The sequence below is a fragment of the Canis lupus genome, chromosome 11 (genome assembly GCF_003254725.2).
Source record: "Canis lupus dingo isolate Sandy chromosome 11, ASM325472v2, whole genome shotgun sequence".
In the NCBI taxonomy this organism is placed as follows: Eukaryota; Metazoa; Chordata; class Mammalia; order Carnivora; family Canidae; genus Canis; species Canis lupus.
Window position 1 is genome coordinate 227,527 of NC_064253.1, and position 19,355 is coordinate 246,881.

At 43.0% G+C, this 19,355-nt stretch overlaps 1 protein-coding gene across 2 annotated transcripts in view; it reads right to left on the bottom strand.

Annotated features, from left to right (window-relative positions):
* Positions 1-1,108: 1,108 nt before the first annotated feature.
* MGAT1 (alpha-1,3-mannosyl-glycoprotein 2-beta-N-acetylglucosaminyltransferase) overlaps positions 1,109-19,355 on the bottom strand; it is a 39,701-nt gene continuing 21,454 nt past the window's right edge. The window contains exons 3-6 of one of the 2 annotated variants that reach the window (XR_007413873.1): positions 5,123-5,316; positions 3,383-3,566; positions 2,957-3,234; positions 1,109-1,613 (exon numbers count right to left, since the gene is read on the bottom strand). The gene's annotated coding sequence lies outside the window, so the exon portion shown is untranslated. Of the gene's footprint in view, positions 3,235-3,382; positions 3,567-5,122; positions 5,317-19,355 lie in introns of both variants that reach the window. The other variant, XR_007413871.1, reaches the window with a different exon arrangement.

The window sequence follows — 19,355 nt, forward strand, 5'->3', positions numbered from 1 at the left end:
CAAAACCACAATGAGATACCACCTCACACCAGTGAGAATGGGGAAAATTAACAAGGCAGGAAACCACAAATGTTGGAGACGATGCGGAGAAGAGGGAACCCTTTTGCACTGTTGGTGGGAATGTGAACTGGTGCAGCCACTCTGGAAAACTGTGTGGAGGTTCCTCAAAGGGTTAAAAATAGACCTGCCCTACGACCCAGCAATTGCACTGTTGGGGATTTACCCAAAGATGCAGATGCAATGAAATGCCAGGACACCTGCACCCCGATGTTTCTAGCAGCAATGTTCACAATAGCCAGACTGTGGAAGGAGCCTCAGTGTCCATCGAAAGATGAATGGATGAAGAAGATGTGTTCTAGGTATACAATGGAATATTACTCAGCCTTTACAAATGACAAATACCCACCATTTGCTTCGACGTGGATGGAACTGCAGGGTATTATGCTGAGTGAAATAAGTCAATTGGAGAAGGACACACATTATATGGTCTCATTCATTTGGGGAATATAAATAATAGTGAAAGGGAATAGAGGGGAAGGGAGAAGAAATGGGTAGGAAATATCAGAAAGGGAAACAGAACATGAGAGACTTCTAACTCTGGAAAAGGAACTAGGGTGGTGGAAGGGGAGGTGGGCGGGGAATGGGGGTGACTGGGTGGCAGGCACTGAGGGGGGCACTTGACGGGATGAGCACTGGGTGTTATTCTGTATGTTGGCAAATTGAACAACAATAAAAAATAAATTTATCATTAAAAAATAAAATAAAATTTTGAAAGCTCTTCCTGAATAGAGGGAAAGAAGGCATGATCATAGTAGGAATAATGTGACAGGATTGAGTGCAAGTCCCTTTGATTTGAGAACCCAAAAGTGTCAAACTGCTGGATGAGGGTTTTCTTTGAGTTTCTCTGAGCACTCAGGTGGTTGGAAGACATGGGAGAGAGCTCTCGTGAGGGTCATCCAGTGCCCCCATTCCCATATTAATTGAACAGCTCTGCTTTGGTTGATTTCGGTTTCAATTGGGCAGAGACTTTAGTTGCTATAAAGTACACATCTGAAAACTTTTAATTCAGCTCAGCCCAGTCACCCAAAATAGGGACATTTGGGAAAAATGATTTTTTATAAGATTTTATTTCCTCATTCATGAGAGACACATACAGACTGAGAGAGAGAGAGAGAGAGAGAGGCAGAGACACAGGCAGAATCAGGCTCCATGCAAGGAGCCCGATGCGGGACTTGATTCCCAGGTCTCCAGGATCACACCCTGGGCTGAAGGCAGACGCTTAACTGCTGAGCCACCCAGGCATCCCACATTTGGGAAAAATGATTTCTAAAGCAGGAGGCATGGTGGTCCCCACGAAGGCTGAGAAAATCACCTGCTTGCCTGCCTGCCCATGTCCTGTAGTCAAGGTTTGCTGCCTCTCAGGAAGTCCAGGCTGACTGAGGGGGTGCAGAAAGGACAGGCATATGGGAGATCCCTCATCTGTCCTGGTCCTTCTGGAAAGAGGCCCACTCACCAGGAAACTTTGGCCCATGTCTTCTTTAGGCAGTGAATTGAGGCACTCTGCAGAGCAGAGAGGATGGCATGCAGTGAGTAGCTCCACAGGATTTGACAGGCTTGGGAAGGGAAGATAATGAGCTGTCAGGTGGGTAGCAAGAGCCCTATTTTCCCAAGAGCTACAGTACCCTCAGTGTCAGTCTCCCCTCCTGGATGAGACAGATGTCCAGGGACCTGCAGAAGGGCACACGGAAGACCCAACGAGTAGCACTGCTAGGGAAAGTGGGCATTTTACCTCACTCAAGGAAGGAGCCAGGTAGGAACTGAGCATCCCAACATTGGGCCATGCAAGTAAAGGTCAGCATGTCCCTGGAAGGAAGAGCTTAGACCAGAGACTTCAACCTTGAGAACTGATAAAGGGAAGAGCAGTTCCCCAGGCTCAGGAGAGCATGTTAGCTAGACCTCCCATAGCATGCTTTGGCCACCTTGATTCAGTGCTCCACCACCATGGACCTGTCCTGGGATGTTATGCTTGGGTTGTCAAGGCAGGTGGTGATGATGCAGTTGGCCAGACCACCGAACTTGATGATGGTGGCACAGACTGTGTGTGCCAGATGCTCATTGCCAGGCTTATTCTGCTTGGACCAGATGGAGCCCAGGCACTGATGGGGCAGCACCTTCCTGAACAGATCCTAGAGAATAGGGGGATGTTCACTCACACAGCCATTTCACAGGCAAGACTAATGGCCTCAGGTCAGAGCTGGAGCTCAGCAAGCTGAGAATGTAGCCTGAGCCCGGTTGCAGTCCCTGGATTGCATTTCATTCCTCTTCAATGAGGGAACCCAGTACAGGATGAGCCAGAAGATACTGGCAGGGGATGGAAGGAGGGCATTTGCATCCTGATCATTCTCCCTAACTTCAAGCTCCAGGTAGCAGTTCAAGGTGGCTCCTCACAAGGGGGCATCTTCCCCTCCAACTGTTCATCCCTCTGGTCCTACTTCCCTTTCAGCTGCACATTCTCACAGGATAGCTAAACCACAGGTTTGTCTGCCTTTCCTGTACTTAAGCACACATCAGTTGCCTAATAAGTGCAGAGGGTGCTCGGCCTCCAAGGCAGATGGATGTCTGACCCGTGGACTTGGACACACACCATGAATTTCCCTCCCCCACCCAAGGACACAGTCTGCAGCTGAACGGTGAAAGCTTGGGTTTGAGGAGTTGGACAGGTTGATGTGGTTGATAAGTGATGGAACTGAGATTTGGACCCAGGCCATACAAGCCCACATCAGGGAAAGGCAGATCTGGGGCAGAGGATAGCAGAAGAAAAGTCTGCCCTAGCCCTGCCCTGAGAACCCAGCTGCTCATTGCATCCATGGATGTAAATTTCTCTGCCACCAACTTGGGAGGGAAGTCCGTGAGGCCGGGCTTCTCCTCATGCAACTGGTTCTTGGGAGTTACCCACCAGTGACAGGTAGCCTCTGGGGCTGGAGTTGCCTCTCTCTAGTTTTAGGGTTGGAGTCACAATTCTCAGGAAATCTGGTGGTCAAACTGACTTCAGCTCAGGACCAGGCACACATGCAAAAGAATATGTAATCCCTTGTTCCAGATTGGGAACAACTGATGGAGGTGATGTTGGCTCTGACGTTTGAGGTGATGGTTGAAACAGAGCTAGGGGTGTCTCTAGCTCCATCGGAGACCCTTTCTCTGGTTCTGCAGCTGGAAGGAGCCATGGAGCTGGCACTGGCACAGGATAAAGAGAAATGTTAGTCCACATGACTGACTTGCCCTGTGCCCTTCCAAAAACAGGACAGATCCCATGTCTGTTAAAGGAACAACCACCCCTTGAACCCCATCCCAGATAGTCTTCCCAGCTTGCAATCCTTCTTACCCTCTGCCTCTGCCTCAGTGAGCTCCAGAAGTTCCCACAGCATCAGGATAAGGAGGGCATGGTATTTCAGGTCCCAGTCATGCAACTTCGCATGCACACAGGCCTCCTTTACTTTGAAACAGGCATAGTGCAGGTATCCTGCAATTTCTCATCAGGCCAGGTATCCAAGATGGGAGAGAAGGTGCTGGGGAGAGTCACATGTGGAGTAGCGTCAGAGGCCTGGTCTTTCCTTCCACACGGTACTCCCATAGCACCATTCTTTCTGTATGGGTTCCAGAGAATGGCCCCAGCCTGACTTCCAACCCTTCTATAGCTGTCCTTGCAGTGGAAGGTCTGGTCATCCAGAAAACCTATATGAGTCTTGTTTTTCTACTTATCCTTTTCTCGCCATGGCCAAGGGCCTCGTCTACTCCATACTCCATGCAGAACAGTACCAGGGCTTAGGTTTGTGGCAGATTGGTGAGTGGTCTGCTCACCACAGCTTCTGTTCTTAGCCCCAGGTGTGGTGGTCAGCAGAGGTGGTATGGAGAGGGGCAGGTAGAGCAAAATAGGACAGTTGAAGGGATGGGTGTTTGGGGCACCAAATCAGCCCAGACTGTGCTCTGCTTCCCAGAGGGCTTGGAACCCCATTTGCAGCTCCCTTTGATTCATTTGCCTCTTCACAGGAAGTCCCCAAAATGAAGGCTTCCCAAATGGAAATCAAGAGATCTGGGAGTTCCATGGCTCTGAAAGTCCCTCCCCAGCCACAACCCCTGTAGTCTCCCAATGTGCTCTGTGGAGGCAGCAAGGCCCTCCTTCTGGACCTAAAGATCAATCAAAGTTTTACTTGATCTTTAAAAAAAATTTAAGTATATTTATTTATTTGGAGAGAGAGAGAGAACACAAGCAGGGTAAACAGCAAAGGGGATGGGAAAAGCAGACTCCCTACTGAGCAGAGAGCCCAATGTAGGGCTCAAACCCAGGACCCAGGATCATGAATTGACCTGAAGGCAGAGTCCTAACTGACTGAGACACCCAGTGCCCTTACTTGATCTTATCGTCCATTATAATGGCCCAAATACAGGTGGATCCATTCCTCACTCGAGATGGCCATGAAGATGTCACATCTAACAAACTATGGACATGGGTGCTTATGGCGTGTAGAGTGATTGACCGTCTGACCCTCTGATTAGAATTGAGACCCAGACATTGTATCTACTTTATTCCTTCAATTATCTTAGTGACTAGAAATGTGTCTTCAATACTAGATGCATAATATATATTATTGGATGAAGGAATTCCAACCAGTACTTTCCATATACTGAGTGGACTTTGAGCTCTTCTGCCTGCCCCCAGTGACCTCTAATCTGGTCACTTAAAGGACAAGTAGCAGGACCAGTTAGATGGAATCCCAGAAGTCCTTTACAAATAGGAAAACTGCCTCCTTCCCATGCACTTCTGTAAAGGCGGAAGGGCCACAGGCCATGAGGGTTGATGTCAGAGCCTCTTCACTGGGGAGAGAGAACTACTACACATGCCCAGCATGTCCAGAAGCCCTTTCTACTGAGCCAGGCACCAGGTAAGTCTATGCCATGTTTTTCTCCCATGATTTCCCACAGTAGCCCCATGAAGTTCATCTTCTTACTACATCACATTTCAGGAGAGGAAAAGGAAACTTAGAGAGGTGCAATGACATTCCCAAACATACCAGTAGTAGAGGCAAGCCTCACCCCCTGTGCTGTGCATGGTGTGGTCACTTACCTGTTGAACTGCTGGCCCAGAACCTGTTGGGCTGTGATGAACACCTGGTATATGCAGGTAATTATTGAGATGTTTGAGAGGTTTCTATACTGGAATATGGAATATGGAATATACAGGGACTGTATAAAATTCTCCATCATGTCTTCCTTGAGCATCAGCATGGTGCAGGCCTCACCCAGGGGCAGGGTTGATTCCTTTTCACACAAGAGAGACAAGGAGGGGCACCATAGTCAGCTTCCAAACCATGAACCACTAGGAAGATCAGGGTCTGGCGCTCAGACTAAAGACTCCCATCACTTTGGGACCTTGTACAGGACAAGGGACTTGAGTGCCCACACAGAAAAAGGTTACAGGCTTCAAAGTACCATTGGTTTTAGGGGAGACATGGTAAACCGTTGGTAACTTCAACACATTATGTTACCTGAGCAACAACAGCGTTTCTCTCAGCTAATAGCTTTTATGAAGACCAGTATGCCATTGAGTCATCAGTAAACATTCCCACTGCCGATAGAACTCGGAGGGTTAGAATCTCAAATGCTGTTCAAGATCACATATGTTAGGCCTGAGATTTCTCCACAGCATGGGCTGCATGGCATTTCTCCTAAGCTGATGTGACTTGGTCTGTTCCTGACATGGGGAAAGAGGGTCAGGGGAAAACCACGTTCCTCAGCAGGCCTCAGGGGAGCAAGTTGTTTCTAGTCTGGGTTCTGGGATTGTCCTTATCATCTTTGGGTCTTGACAATGGGCATGAATGTGGACCTGTTCTCACCCCAGACCGACACTTGATGTAGTTGGTGGCCTAATGTACCTGTACTTCTCAGGAGAGATGGAGTAGTTGAACCCTTGGAGCAGCTCATTAAATATTTCCCGGGTGGATCTCTAAAAAAATACAGAGTCAGCTACTGGGGCCAGGAGGAATCAGAGGTCTTCCCCCTAATCTGGGGTTCCATGTTATGGCAGATCTAGCAACTAAAACAGTCTGTGAGGACACGTAAGGCCACTGCAGAAATGGCAAAAGAATGGCATCAGGTCAAGTGCCAAGGGCCTTAAAAGGCTGAATCACTGTGGCAGACAGCGTCATTTACAGAGTACTGCAAATATCTGTAACCTGTTGGTTATAGACCTGTTGGGCCTACAATGATTTGGTGTGTTCTGAGAGAGAACAGGTTACAGAGAAACATATAGAATGGCTTCATCCCACCCTTTCCTTTTTCATTAAATCACCCTCTTTAGTGTGATGATTTGTAAGGGCTTGGAGAAGTTCTGCAGGGACAGTGGATCTGGGTTCTACATAGGCTATCTGGGATGAGTCGGTGAAATAATAAAAACAGTAATAAAACGCAAAGATACGCCTCAGGTCATGAAAAACAAAACAAAACAACCCCTCCCCAAACCCTCAAAAACATTAAATATATTCTGCACCATTCCAACATAGGTGAAGAGTGTCTTCCCACTTCATCACGTAGCTGGTGGCTAGGTGTGGAAGTTCAGGTCACTTTGTGGTTGAGGCCATGGGACACTCATGTGGAAACACTATGGGAGGGTCCCAGGTTTCTCTCCATGTTTGTGTGGGGGCCATATTTGGGTGGAGAACCCTCTTCCCATACACAGCTCAGAACAGCACTGATCCTTGGTGGCCTGGTGCAACTGATAATTATCTAGGGAGTTGGAATAGTTGAAGCCACAGACCATCTGCTCCAAGATCTCCTGGGTGCAGCTCTGTAAATACAGTGCCTTGTATACACAGGGCCAAGAGACATTAGGGTCCTCCCTGGACATCACCACAAGGGGACACCCCCATTAGAAATCGTATTCTCAGGGATCCCTGGGTGGCCCAGCGGTTTGGCGCCTGCCTTTGGCCCAGGGCGCGATCCTGGAGACCCGGGATCGAATCCCACATCAGGCTCCCGGTGCATGGAGCCTGCTTCTCCCTCTGCCTGTGTCTCTGCCTCTCTCTCTCTCTCTCTCTGTGACTATCATAAATAAATAAAAAAAAATTAAAAAAAAAAAAAGAAATCGTATTCTCCAGTTCAGGCCAAGAGAGGCAACTGAAAAGACATCTGGCAAGGAGGAAGCCAGATTAAAGAAACTCTTGGGCTCATGACTAACATATTCGTAGTTGAGCTTGGTCACCAGCACTCGCCTTCTCATCTTGCCTGCTATGACCTGGGGTCTGAACACAAACGATGTTATGGAAGGAACCTCAATCTAATCCAACTCAACCATTTTAAAGGTGAACATTTTTGAGTGAGGAGAGTTGACTAGTCAACCATCAGATGTTTGGTGAACAAGCCAGCACCAGAACCCTGGCTCCTGATTCACTTCTTGCCTGTTCTGTGCTCATTTCTAGAATTTTCCCTGTAATAAGAACTAAAAAGAGAATTAGCCTACACATTATTTTTTGTGCATATAGATGCAATATGTATTTTTACCCAGCTCAGACAGCCACCAACAAACTTCTTAAATTTTCATTTTTAAATTAAATTTTTAAATAGTAAAGATGTGGTCTATGTATACAATGGAATATTACTCAGCCATTAGAAATGACAAATACCCACCATTTGCTTTGACGTGGATGGAACTGGAGGGTATTATGCTGAGTGAAATAAGTCAATCAGAAAAGGACAAACATTATATGGTCTCATTCATTTGGGGAATATAAAAAATAGTGAAAGGGAAGAAAGGGGAAAGGAGACCAAATGAGTGGGAAATATCAGAGAAGGTGACAGAACATGAGAGACTCCTAACTCTGGGAAATGAACAAAGGGTGGTGGAAAGGGAGGTGGCAGGGGGTTGGGGTGACTGAGTGATAGGCACTGAGGGGGGCACTTGATGGGATGAGCACTGGGTGTTATGCTGTATGTTGGCAAATTGAACTCCAATAAAAATAAATTTTAAAAAAAGTTAATATATGTAAGACATATAATTGTAGAAATATGAAAGTCAAAAAGAAAGAAACCTAAAAATGAAGAAGTGTATAATATTGTAGTTAAGGTGGGAAAAGAGAAAAATATTGAAAAATTTTAGTTTGACATAAAAATGAGTTGCAATGGAAAAGGGGGGAAGGGTGGGAGTACCCTCTAGTTCTATATTCTAAAATCCCTTGACTTCCCTTGGAGCTTTCCAGCGCTTCTTGGTCAAGACCTTGCTCTTCCCCTGTTCATCCAGCTTGTCTTCTGGGGGAGGGGTCTGCTGTGCTGATTCTCAAGTGTGTGCACAGCTCTGTGGGAGCTGTTTAATCCTGTGATGCCTCTATTCCCTGGCAGCTGGCCTCTCCCAGGCGCAAGGTGAAACAAGGAAGAACAACAATTGCAGCCACAAGATCTCCAGCTCTGGAGTCAGCTCCCTGGTAGTAACTAATGCAGTCTCCCAGTCTGCACTGGCCTAGATGCTCCCAGGGCAGGTGCAAGTCCACTGATCTGCACAGCTTGCAGGTCACCCAGTGGCAGGAGAGTTCTCACTGTCCTGTGCCCTCCCTGCTTCCTGCTGTCCCAGGGGGAATGCAGGATCATGGGCTTTGTCACCTTGGCTCCCTGGGGATCCAGGACCTTGTGCTGCTGGAATAGAGCTCCCGGGGGATGCAGCTCCCGAAGGCAGCAGATGCACTACCACCTCCATCTGGGGCTGGCCTGCCTAACCAACTGGCTTCTCCCAAATGCCCTAGGCTGCAGGCTCCAGCCCCTTACCAAGATGGGTCCACACTTTGTGGGGCACTTTCCCCCAGGCACACTTCCACTAATAGTGACTCCAGGAAACTGGAGGCTTCACTGCCCCTCCTGGAATTCTGCCCAATTTCCCTGCTGAGCACTTTTCCATCCAGGGAGACTCCTGTGTGGATTTTTAAAGTTCTGGCTTCTGCAGGGCTGGGCTTTACTGTCCAGGATGCAGCTTCTTGCGGTTCCCCTTCCCCACTTGATTCTTTTTTATTTTTTTTTTCCACCTTCCTACCTTGCTAGAAGTGAAAACCCTTCTCTCTATAGCATTCCGGCTGTTCTCTCTTTAAATCTCTGGTTGAATTCATAGGTATTCAGGATGTTTTGAAAGTTATCTAGGTAAGTTAGTGGGACCAGGTGTGTCAAGGACCCCTAGTCTTCTGCCATCTTGCCCTGACCTCCTTACCACAGCTTCCTCATCTATATATCTGTCAAAGGATATCTGGGCTCTTTCCATAAGTTGGCTACTGTGGACTTTGCTATCAATATTGGAGTGCCGGTACCCCTTCAGATCATTGTATTCTTTGGGTAAATACATAATAGTACATTTGCTAGGTCATAGGGTACCTCCATTTTTAACTTCTTGAGGAACCTCCATACTGTTTTCCAGAGTGGCTCCACCAGCTTCAATTCCCACCAACAATGTAAGAGGGTCCCCCTTTCTTTGCATCCTCACCAATGTCTGTTCTTTCCTGACTTATAAATTTCTTCTTTAATTTCCTGGTTAACCTATTCATTCTTTAGTAGGATGCTCTTTAACCTCCATGTATTTGTATTCTTTCCAAATTTTTTCTTATGGTTGACTTCAAGTTTTATAACATTGTGGAGCATCATATGATAATCTCAGTCTTGTACTTGTTGAGGGCTGACTTGTGACCCAGTGTGTGAAATATTTTGGAAAATATCCCATGTGCACTCAAAAAGAATGTGTATTCTGATTTAGGATGAAATATTCTGAATATATCTGTTAAATCCATCTGGTTTAGTGTGTCATTCAAAGCTATTGTTTGCTTGTTGATTTTATGCTTAGATGATCTGTCCATTTCTGCAACAGAGGTGTTAAAATCCCTACAATTATTGTATTGTTATCAATGAATTTCTTTAGGTTTGTTATTAATTTATTTATATATTTAGGTGCTCCCAGGTCGGGGGCATAAATATTTACAATTGTTAGATTTTCTTGTTGGATAGACCCCTTTTTTATCATATACTATTTTTCTCCATCTCTTTGCTACTGTCTTTGGTTTAAAATCTAGTATGTCTGGCTACTCTGGCTTTCTTTTGATGTCCATTAGCATGATAGGTCATTCTCCATCTCCTTACTCTCAATGTGTTTTTAGGTCTTAAGTAAGTCTCTTGTAGGCAGCACATAGATGGGTCTTGTTTTTATCCATTCTTTTTTTTAAAGATTTTATTCATTTATTCATGAGAGACACAGAGAGAGAGGCAGAGACACAGAGAGAGAAGAAGGCTCCCTGCAGGGAGCCTAGTGCAGAACTCGATCCTTGGACTAGGATCATGCCCTGAACTGAAGGCAGACGCTCAACCACTGAGCCACCCTGGTGTCCCTTATCCATTCTGATACATTATGTCTTTGGATTGGAGCATTTAGTCCATTTAAATTTAGAGTAATTATTAATAGATAAGAATTTAGTGACATGTATTACCTGTAAAGTTAGTGTTTCTGGTTAATTTCTCTGTTCTTTTCTAGTCTTTGTTACTTGTTTTCCCCCTCAAAGAGTCCCCTTTAATATCTCTTGTGGGGCTGGTTTAGTAGTCATAAAATCTTAGTTTTTGTTTATCTGGGAAACTCTTTATCTCCCCTTCTATTCAGAATGAAAGATTTACTGGATAAAGTATTCTTGGCTTCATATTTTTTCCATTCATCACATTGAATAGATAGTGCCACTCTTCTGGCTGGCCAAATTTCTGTGGATAGATCTGTTGCGAAAGTTACTTGTCTTACCCTCATACACTGTTGGTGGGAATGTGAACTGGTGCAGCCACTCTGGAAAACTGTGTGGAGGTTCCTCAAACAGTTAAAAATAGACCTGCCCTACGACCCAGCAATTGCACTGTTGGGGATTTACCCCAAAGATACAAATGCAATGAAACGCCGGGACACCTGCACCCCGATGTTTATAGCAGCAATGGCCACGATAGCCAAACTGTGGAAGGAGCCTCGGTGTCCATCGATAGATGAATGGATAAAGAAGATGTGGTTTAAAAAAAAAAAAAAAAAAAAAAAAAAAAAAAGAAGATGTGGTTTATGTATACAATGGAATATTACTCAGCTATTAGAAATGACAAATACCCACCATTTGCTTCAACGTGGATGGAACTGGAGGGTATTATGCTGAGTGAAGTAAGCCAGTCGGAGAAGGACAAACATTATATGTTCTCATTCATTTGGGGAATATAAATAATAGTGAAAGGGAATATAAGGGAAGGGGGAAGAAATGTGTGGGAAATATCAGAAAGGGAGACAGAACATAAAGACTGCTAACTCTGGGAAACGAACTAGGGGTGGTGGAAGGGGAGGAGGGCGGGGGGTGGGAGTGAATGGGTGACGGGCACTGGGGTTATTCTGTATATTAGTAAATTGAACACCAATAAAAAATAAATTAAAAAAAAGAAAAAGAAAGTTACTTGTCTTCACTTGTAGGTTAAGAACTTTTTTCCCCTTGCTGTTTTCAGGATTCTTTCCTTTTCTGTGTATTTTCTAAATTTTACTGTGATATGTCTTGGTGTTGGCCAGCTTTTGTTGAATTTGAGTGGAGTTCTCTGTGCCTCCTGGATTTGGATGTCTGTTTCCTTTCCTAGATTAGTAAAGTTTTCAGCTATAATTTTCTCAAATAAATCTTTTACCCCCTTTCCCCTCTCTTCTTTTGGGATTTCTGTGATGTGAATGTTATGCTTTATGGAGTCACTGAGCTCCCTAACTCTACATTTGTGATCCAATATTTATCTTTACCTTTTCCTTTCAGCTTTGTTATTTTCCACAATTTTATCTTGTTTATCACTGATTCATTCCTCTGCTTCTTCCACTCTTGTCAATACATCAGTTGGTTTCACATCTCTGTTATAGCATTTTAAAATTTTGGCTTGACTAGTTTTTAGGTCTTTTAGTCTGTGGTAAGGGACTTCTTGGTGTCTTCTATGTTTTTCTGAGACCCAGAAGGTATCCTTATGATCGTCATTTTAAATTCTGGTTCAGGCATATCTGTTTTGATTAGAATCCCTGCCTGTATCCCTATCAAAATACCATGGACTTTCTTCAGAAAGTTGAAACAAATTATTTTAAGATTTGTGTGGAATCAGAAAAGACCCCGAATAGCCAGGGGAATTTTAAAAAAGAAAACCATAGCTGGGGGCATCACAATGCCAGATTTCAGGTTGTACTACAAAGCTGTGGTCATCAAGTCAGTGTGGCACTGGCAAAAAACAGACACATAGATCAATGGAACAGAATAGAGAATCCGGAAGTGGAACCTCAACTTTATGGTCAACTAATATTTGACAAAGGGGGAAAGACTATCCACTGGAAAAAAGACAGTCTCTTCAATAAATGGTGCTGGGAAAATTGGACATCCACATGCAGAAGAATGAAACTAGACCACTCTCTTGCACCAGCACCATACACAAAGATAAACTTAAAATGGATGAAAGATCTAAATGTGAGACAAGATTCCATCAAAATCCTAGAGGAGAACACAAGCAACACCCTTTTTGAACTCGGCCACAGTAACTTCTTGCAAGATACATCCACGAAGGCAAAAGAAACAAAAGCAAAAATGAACTATTGGGACTTCATCCAGATAAGAAGCTTTTGCACAGCAAAGGATACAGTCAACAAAACTCAAAGACAACCTACAGAATGGGAGAAGATATTTGCAAATGACATATCAGATAAAGGGCTAGTTTCCAAGATCTATAAAGAACTTATTAAACTCAACACCAAAGAAACAAACAATCCAATCATGAAATGGGCAAAAGACATGAAGAGAAATCTCACAGAGAAAGACATAGACATGGCCAACACGCACATGAGAAAATGCTCTGCATCACTTGCCATCAGGGAAATACATATCAAAACCACAAATCAAAACCTCACACCAGTGAGAATGGGGAAAATTAACAAGGCAGGAAACCACAAATGTTGGAGAGGATGCGGAGAAAAGGGAACCCTCCTGCACTGTTGGTGGGAATGTGAACTGGTATAGCCACTCTGGAAAACTGTGTGGAGGTTCTTCAAAGAGTTAAAAATAGACCTGCCCTACGACCCAGCAATTGCACTGTTGGGGATTTACCCCAAATATACAGACGCAATGAAATGCCAGGACACCTGCATCACGATGTTTCTAGCAGCAATGTCCACAATAGCCAAACTGTGGAAGGAGCCTCGGTGTCCATCGAAAGATAAATGGATAAAGAAGATGGGGTTTATGTATACAATGGGATATTCCTCAGCCATTAGAAATGACAAGTACCCGCCATTTGCTTCGACGTGGGTGGAACTGGAGGGTATTATGCTGAGTGAAATAAGTCAATCGGAGAAGGACAAACATTATATGGTCTCATTCATTTGGGGAATATAAATAATAGTAAAAGGGAATAAAGGGGAAAGGAGAAAAATGAGTGGGAAATATCAGAAAGGGAGACAGAACACGAGAGACTCCTAACTGGGAAACGAACTAGGGGTGGTGGAAGGGGAGGTGGGCGGGGGGTGGGGGTGACTGGGTGACGGGCACTGAGGGGGGCACTTGACCGGATGAGCACTGGGTGTTATTCTATATGTTGGCAAATTGAACACCAATAGAAAATAAATTTATATTAAAAAAAAAAGAATCCCTGCCTGTGACCTCTTCTTTTTCTTGTTGTGGATGAATTCTATGGTCTTGGCATTTTGTTTAGGTATCTGTCTCTGTGTTTTATGAAAATCTGTTATATTTCCTGCTTCTGAGAGTAATGGCTGTATTAAGAAAAGGTCCTATACTGTCCAGGATCTGGATCTTCAGAAATGTTTTTGGTGCATGCTCTGTGCACTCTGCTATTGTGTTTTGGCATCTTTCAGGTCAGTCCTCTGCAGTTACTCCTTGCCTGCAAGTGAGGAATATTTGGATCTTTTCCACTGTGTAGCAAGTTTTAACTCGGTGCATTTTGGTCTGCTTGTTAAAATAGGCTAGATCCTATTTCTGCTAAAGTTGAAGTTTTAGTAGTGAGTGACCAGTTCACTATGGTCAGTGGACTTGATTCATGTAGGAAGCTTTGTCTTGATCTTCTAGGGGAGGGATATGCTTCTGCTCTGTCTCTCAGGTACATTTGCCCTAGTTCAGAAGCGCTCCAGAGTACAAGGATAGAGCTTGGTGTAAGTGGCTCAGGCCTCTACTGTATGTACTATGCTGCTCACTGAAGTCTGTCCGTACTTATTGGTAGGTGGGGGGAAATGGCATCAGCTGGCTCTCTCATCTCATGAGAAGAGAGTTCACCCCCACTGCTGTTTAGGAACACCTCATAGAAGAGCAAAAATCTCTCATTTATTCCAGACTTCCATAAGATCCCTGCCTTCACCCTGTCTGTGTCTAAGCCATCTGCCCACCCAGCGGTACTATGTTCCTATGTTTTATCTCAGGAATGCTCGATGGGTTTCAAAACTCCAAATTTTAGGGACCCAGCATGGCACAGACACTTGCTGATCCTCTGGGGAAGGGTCTCACCACATAAAGGCTGGTGCTGGTTTTTCCCAGAGGCAGCCCACAGTGCAGGGGCTTGGAATTTATGGTAAGTGCAGCAAAAAGCTGGTGTTCAGGTTAGATGACTTGAGCAGGTGTCTCTGCTCCTATGATAATGAATGGGACAGATTAATGGTGCCCACTGGCTCTTTTCTCCCTGGAAATGCAATGCTATCTCTCCTAAATGCAAGAAGAACTGTCTCTCTTACTGTGATACAGGGGATCCTCAGGCCACGTTGTGTGCTCCTGGGCCTCTGCCCTCCTTCTCCATAGAAGCACCAGGCTCCACCCTGCCAATAGCATGGGCTTCTAAAAATTTAGACTTTCAGTTTTACTGCTTGTGAAAACTTACAATTATCAGCCCCTCTCATTTTCCCAATGATTTTGGCGAAGTGTTTTTCTTGTGTAATACCCTATGTCCTGCTCTCTCTCCCTTTCCCAATCTCTCTCTCTCTCCACTCTCTCTAATCAAGGCTCCCTCCCCTCCACAGTACAGTGATTCTTTTCTACCCCAAATCATGTAGCTGCACCTCCTACCTTCCACAATATCTTTTCTCCTTCTAGTGTAGTTTGTTCTTTCAGTACTCAGATCAATTTCTTGGGTGTTCAGAATGATTTGATACTCATTTTAGCTATGTTTGAGGGATGATGCACAGATAAGGTCCTCCTACTTCTCCACCATCTTAACTCCCTCTTTATTATACTTTAATTGCCGATGTAGATGGTTTATTTCTGGAATCTCTCTCTCCTGTTCTATCAATCTATGTGTCGATTTTTTCTATTATTATGCTGTTTGGTATTCTATAGCTCTGTAGTGTATCTTGAAATCTGGAATTGTGATACCTCAAGCTTTTTCCTTCTTTTTCAAAATGCTTTGGCTAGTCATGGTCTTTTGTTGTTCCATACTATATAATTATTTCTTCTAGTTCTGTGATAAGTGTTTGGTATTTTGGTAGGGATTGCATGGAATCTGTAGATTGCCTTGGATAGTATGGACATTTTAATAATATTAATTCTCCCAGTGCATGAACATGGTATATTTTTCTATTTGTTTTGTATCTTATTTATTTCATCAGTGTATTATAGTTTTCACAGTATACCTTTCACCATATTGGCTAAATTTATTCCTGGATATTTTATTCTTTTTCATGCAAGTGTAAGTGGGATTTTTAAAACTTAGTTTTCTCCTTCTGGTACTTAATTATCAGTGTATAGAAATCCAACAGTTTCCTGTATATTCATTTTGAGTCTCATGTCTTTACTGAATTCACTTTTCAGTTCCAATAGATTTTTTGTTGTTGTTGTTGAGTCTTTACAGTTTTGCATGTATAATGTTATCTCATCTGCAAACAGTGAAAGTGTTACTTCTTCCTTCCTTACCAATTAGGATACCTCTTACCCTTTTTCTTGTCCTATTGCTGTGGCTACTTCTTTCAGCACTATGATGAATAAAAGTTGTGAAAGTGGATATCATTGTCACCTTCCTGATCTTCCAGGAAAGGCTTTCATTTTTTCACCACTGAATCTGATATTAGCATGGGTTTCTTTTTTCATATATGGCCTTTATTATTGAACTATGTTCCCTCTAACCCTGCTTTGTTGTGAATTATTATTATGAATGTATGTCATATTTTCTCAAATGCATTTTCTGCATCTATTGAAATGGATAACATAGTTTTAATTCTTTATCTTGTTAATATGATGCATCACATTGATTAAATTTTGAACCACCCATGCATCCATAAAATAAATCTCACTTTATAGTGGTTAACTTTTTTAAAAAAGATTTTATTTTAGAGAAAGCAAGAGAGCAAGCACGAGCTGGGGGAGTGGCAGGCAGAGGGAGATGGAGAAGCAGGCATACTGATGTGGGGCTCAATCCAGGATCCTGGAATCATGACCTGAGCTGAAGCAGGACACTTAACTGACTGAGTCACAGAGGTGCCCTTGATTTTCTAAGTTTAATATTGAATTTCATTTGGTAAAATTTTGTTGTGGAATTTTTACATCTATATTCATCAGAGATATTGGCCTGTAGATTTTTGTTTTCATTTTTTGTATATATTTTTTGGAGTTCAATTTGCCAACATATAGTACAACACCCCGTGCTCATCCTGTCAAGTTTCCCTCTCAGTGCCTGTCACCCCAACCTCCTGCCCACCTCCCTTTCCACTAACCCTTGTTCATTTCTCAAAGGTAGGAGTCTCTTATGCTCTGTCACCCTCTCTGATTTTCCCACTTATTTTCCTTCTTTTCCCCTATAATCCCTTTCACTATTTTTTATATTCCTCATATGTGTGAAACCATATACTGTTTGTGTCTTTATTTGGTTTTTGTATTTATATAATGTTGGCCCTGTAAAATAAATTAGAAAGTTCTTCCTCTTCTATTTTCCCCCAATAGTTTGATAATAAGCATTAAGTACTCTTTAAACATTTGGTAGATGTTAACCAACTAGAAATTTAAGTAAATACATGAAACAAACAAACAAAAAATATTTGGGATCCCTGGGTGGCTCAGCAGTTGAGTGCCTTTAGCTCAGAGTATGATCCAAGGGTCCTGGGATCCAGTCCCGCCTTGGTCTCCCTGCATGGGGTCTGCTTCTTCCTCTGCCTATGCCTCTGCCTCTCTCTGTGTATCTCTCATGAATAAATAAAATTTTTTTAAAAAATAAATAAAATGAATAAAAGTTCGGTAGAAATCACCTGTGAAGCCATTGGGTCCTGCAGTTTGGTTTGTCAGGTGCTTTTTGATTATTGATTCAATTTAATTATTAATGATCTGTTCAGATTTTCTATTTACTTTTTATTGCATTTTGAAAGATGGTATACTTCTAGGAATTTATTTCTTCTAGATTTTCCAGTGTGCTGGAATATAATTTTTCTCAATATTATATTATAATCCTATACTTTTCTGTGTTTTTGTTGTTACTTAGGCTCCTTTATTTCTTTTTTCCTTAAGACTTTCTTTATTTATTCATGAGAGACACAGAGAGAGAGAGAGGCAGAGACACAAGCAGAGGGAGAAGCAGGCTCCATGCAGGGAGCTCGACGTCAAACTTGATCCTGGGTCTCCAGGATCACACCCTGGACTAAAGGCAGGGCTAAACCGCTGAGCCACCCAGACTACCTCAGGCTCCTTTCTTTCATATTTTATTTATTTGAGTCCTCTTGTTTTTATAAGTATGTTTAAAGTTTTCTCTTTTTGACTTTATCTTTTCAAAGAAACAGCCTTTGGTTTCATTGTTGTTATTGTTGTTGTTGTTAATTTATATTTTTAGTTGGTGTATTTTGTTTAAACATCACAAATAGAAAATGCTGGCACAGCCTTATTAAAAAGAAGAGAGAGAAGACTCAAATTAATAAAATCATGAATGAGAAAGGAGAGATCACTACCAACACCAAGGAAATACAAACGATTCTAAAAACATATTATGAACAGCTATACGCCAATAAATTAGGCAATCTAGAAGAAATGGACGTATTTCTGGAAAACCACAAATGACCAAACCAGAACTGGAAGAAATAGAAAACCTGAACAGGCCTATAAACAGGGAGGAAATTGAAGCAGTCATGAAAAACCTCCCAAGACACAAAAGTCCAGGGCCAGATGGCTTCCCAGGGGAATTCTATCAAACGTTTAAAGAAGAAACCATACCTATTCTCCTAAAGCTGTTTGGAAAGATAGAAAGAGATGGAGTACTTCCAAATTCGTTCTATGAGGCCAGCATCACCTTAATTTCAAAACCAGACAAAGACCCCACCAAAAAGGAGAATTACAGACCAATATCCCTGATGAACATGGATGCAAAAATTCTCAACAAGATACTAGCCAATAGGATCCAACAATACATTAAGAAGATTATTCACCATGACCAAGTAGGATATATCCCTGGGACACAAGGCTGGTTCAACACTCGTAAAACAATCAATGTGATTCATCATATCAGCAAGAGAAAAACCAAGAACCATATGATCCTCTCATTAGATGCAGAGAAAGCATTTGACAAAACGCAGCATCCATTCCTGATCAAAATTCTTCAGAGTGTAGGGATAGAGGGAACATACCTCGACATCTTAAAAGCCATCTACGAAAATCCCACAGCAAATATCATTCTCAATGGGGAAGCACTGGGAGCCTTTCCCCTAAGATCAGGAACAAGACAGGGATGTCCACTCTCACCACTCCTGTTCAACATAGTACTGGAAGTCCTAGCCTCAGCAATCAGACAACAAAAAGACATTAAGGGCATTCAAATTGGCAAAGAAGAAGTCAAACTCTCCCTCTTCGCCGATGACATGATACTCTACATAGAAAACCCAAAAGCCTCCACCCCAAGATTGCTAGAACTCATACAGCAATTTGGCAGCGTGTCAGGATACAAAATCAATGCCCAGAAATCAATGGCATTTCTATACACTAACAATGAGACTGAAGAAAGAGAAATTAAGGAGTCAATCCCATTTACAATTGCACCCAAAAGCATAAGATACCTAGGAATAAACCTAACCAACGAGGTAAAGGATCTATACCCTAAAAACTATAGAACACTTCTGAAAGAAATTGAGGAAGACACAAAGAGATGGAAAAATATTCCATGCTCGTGGATTGGCAGAATTAATATTGTGAAAATGTCAATGTTACCCAGGGCAATGTACACGTTTAATGCAATCCCTATCAAAATACCATGGACTTTCTTCAGAAAGTTGAAACAAATTATTTTAAGATTTGTGTGGAATCAGAAAAGACCCCGAATAGCCAGGGGAATTTTAAAAAAGAAAACCATAG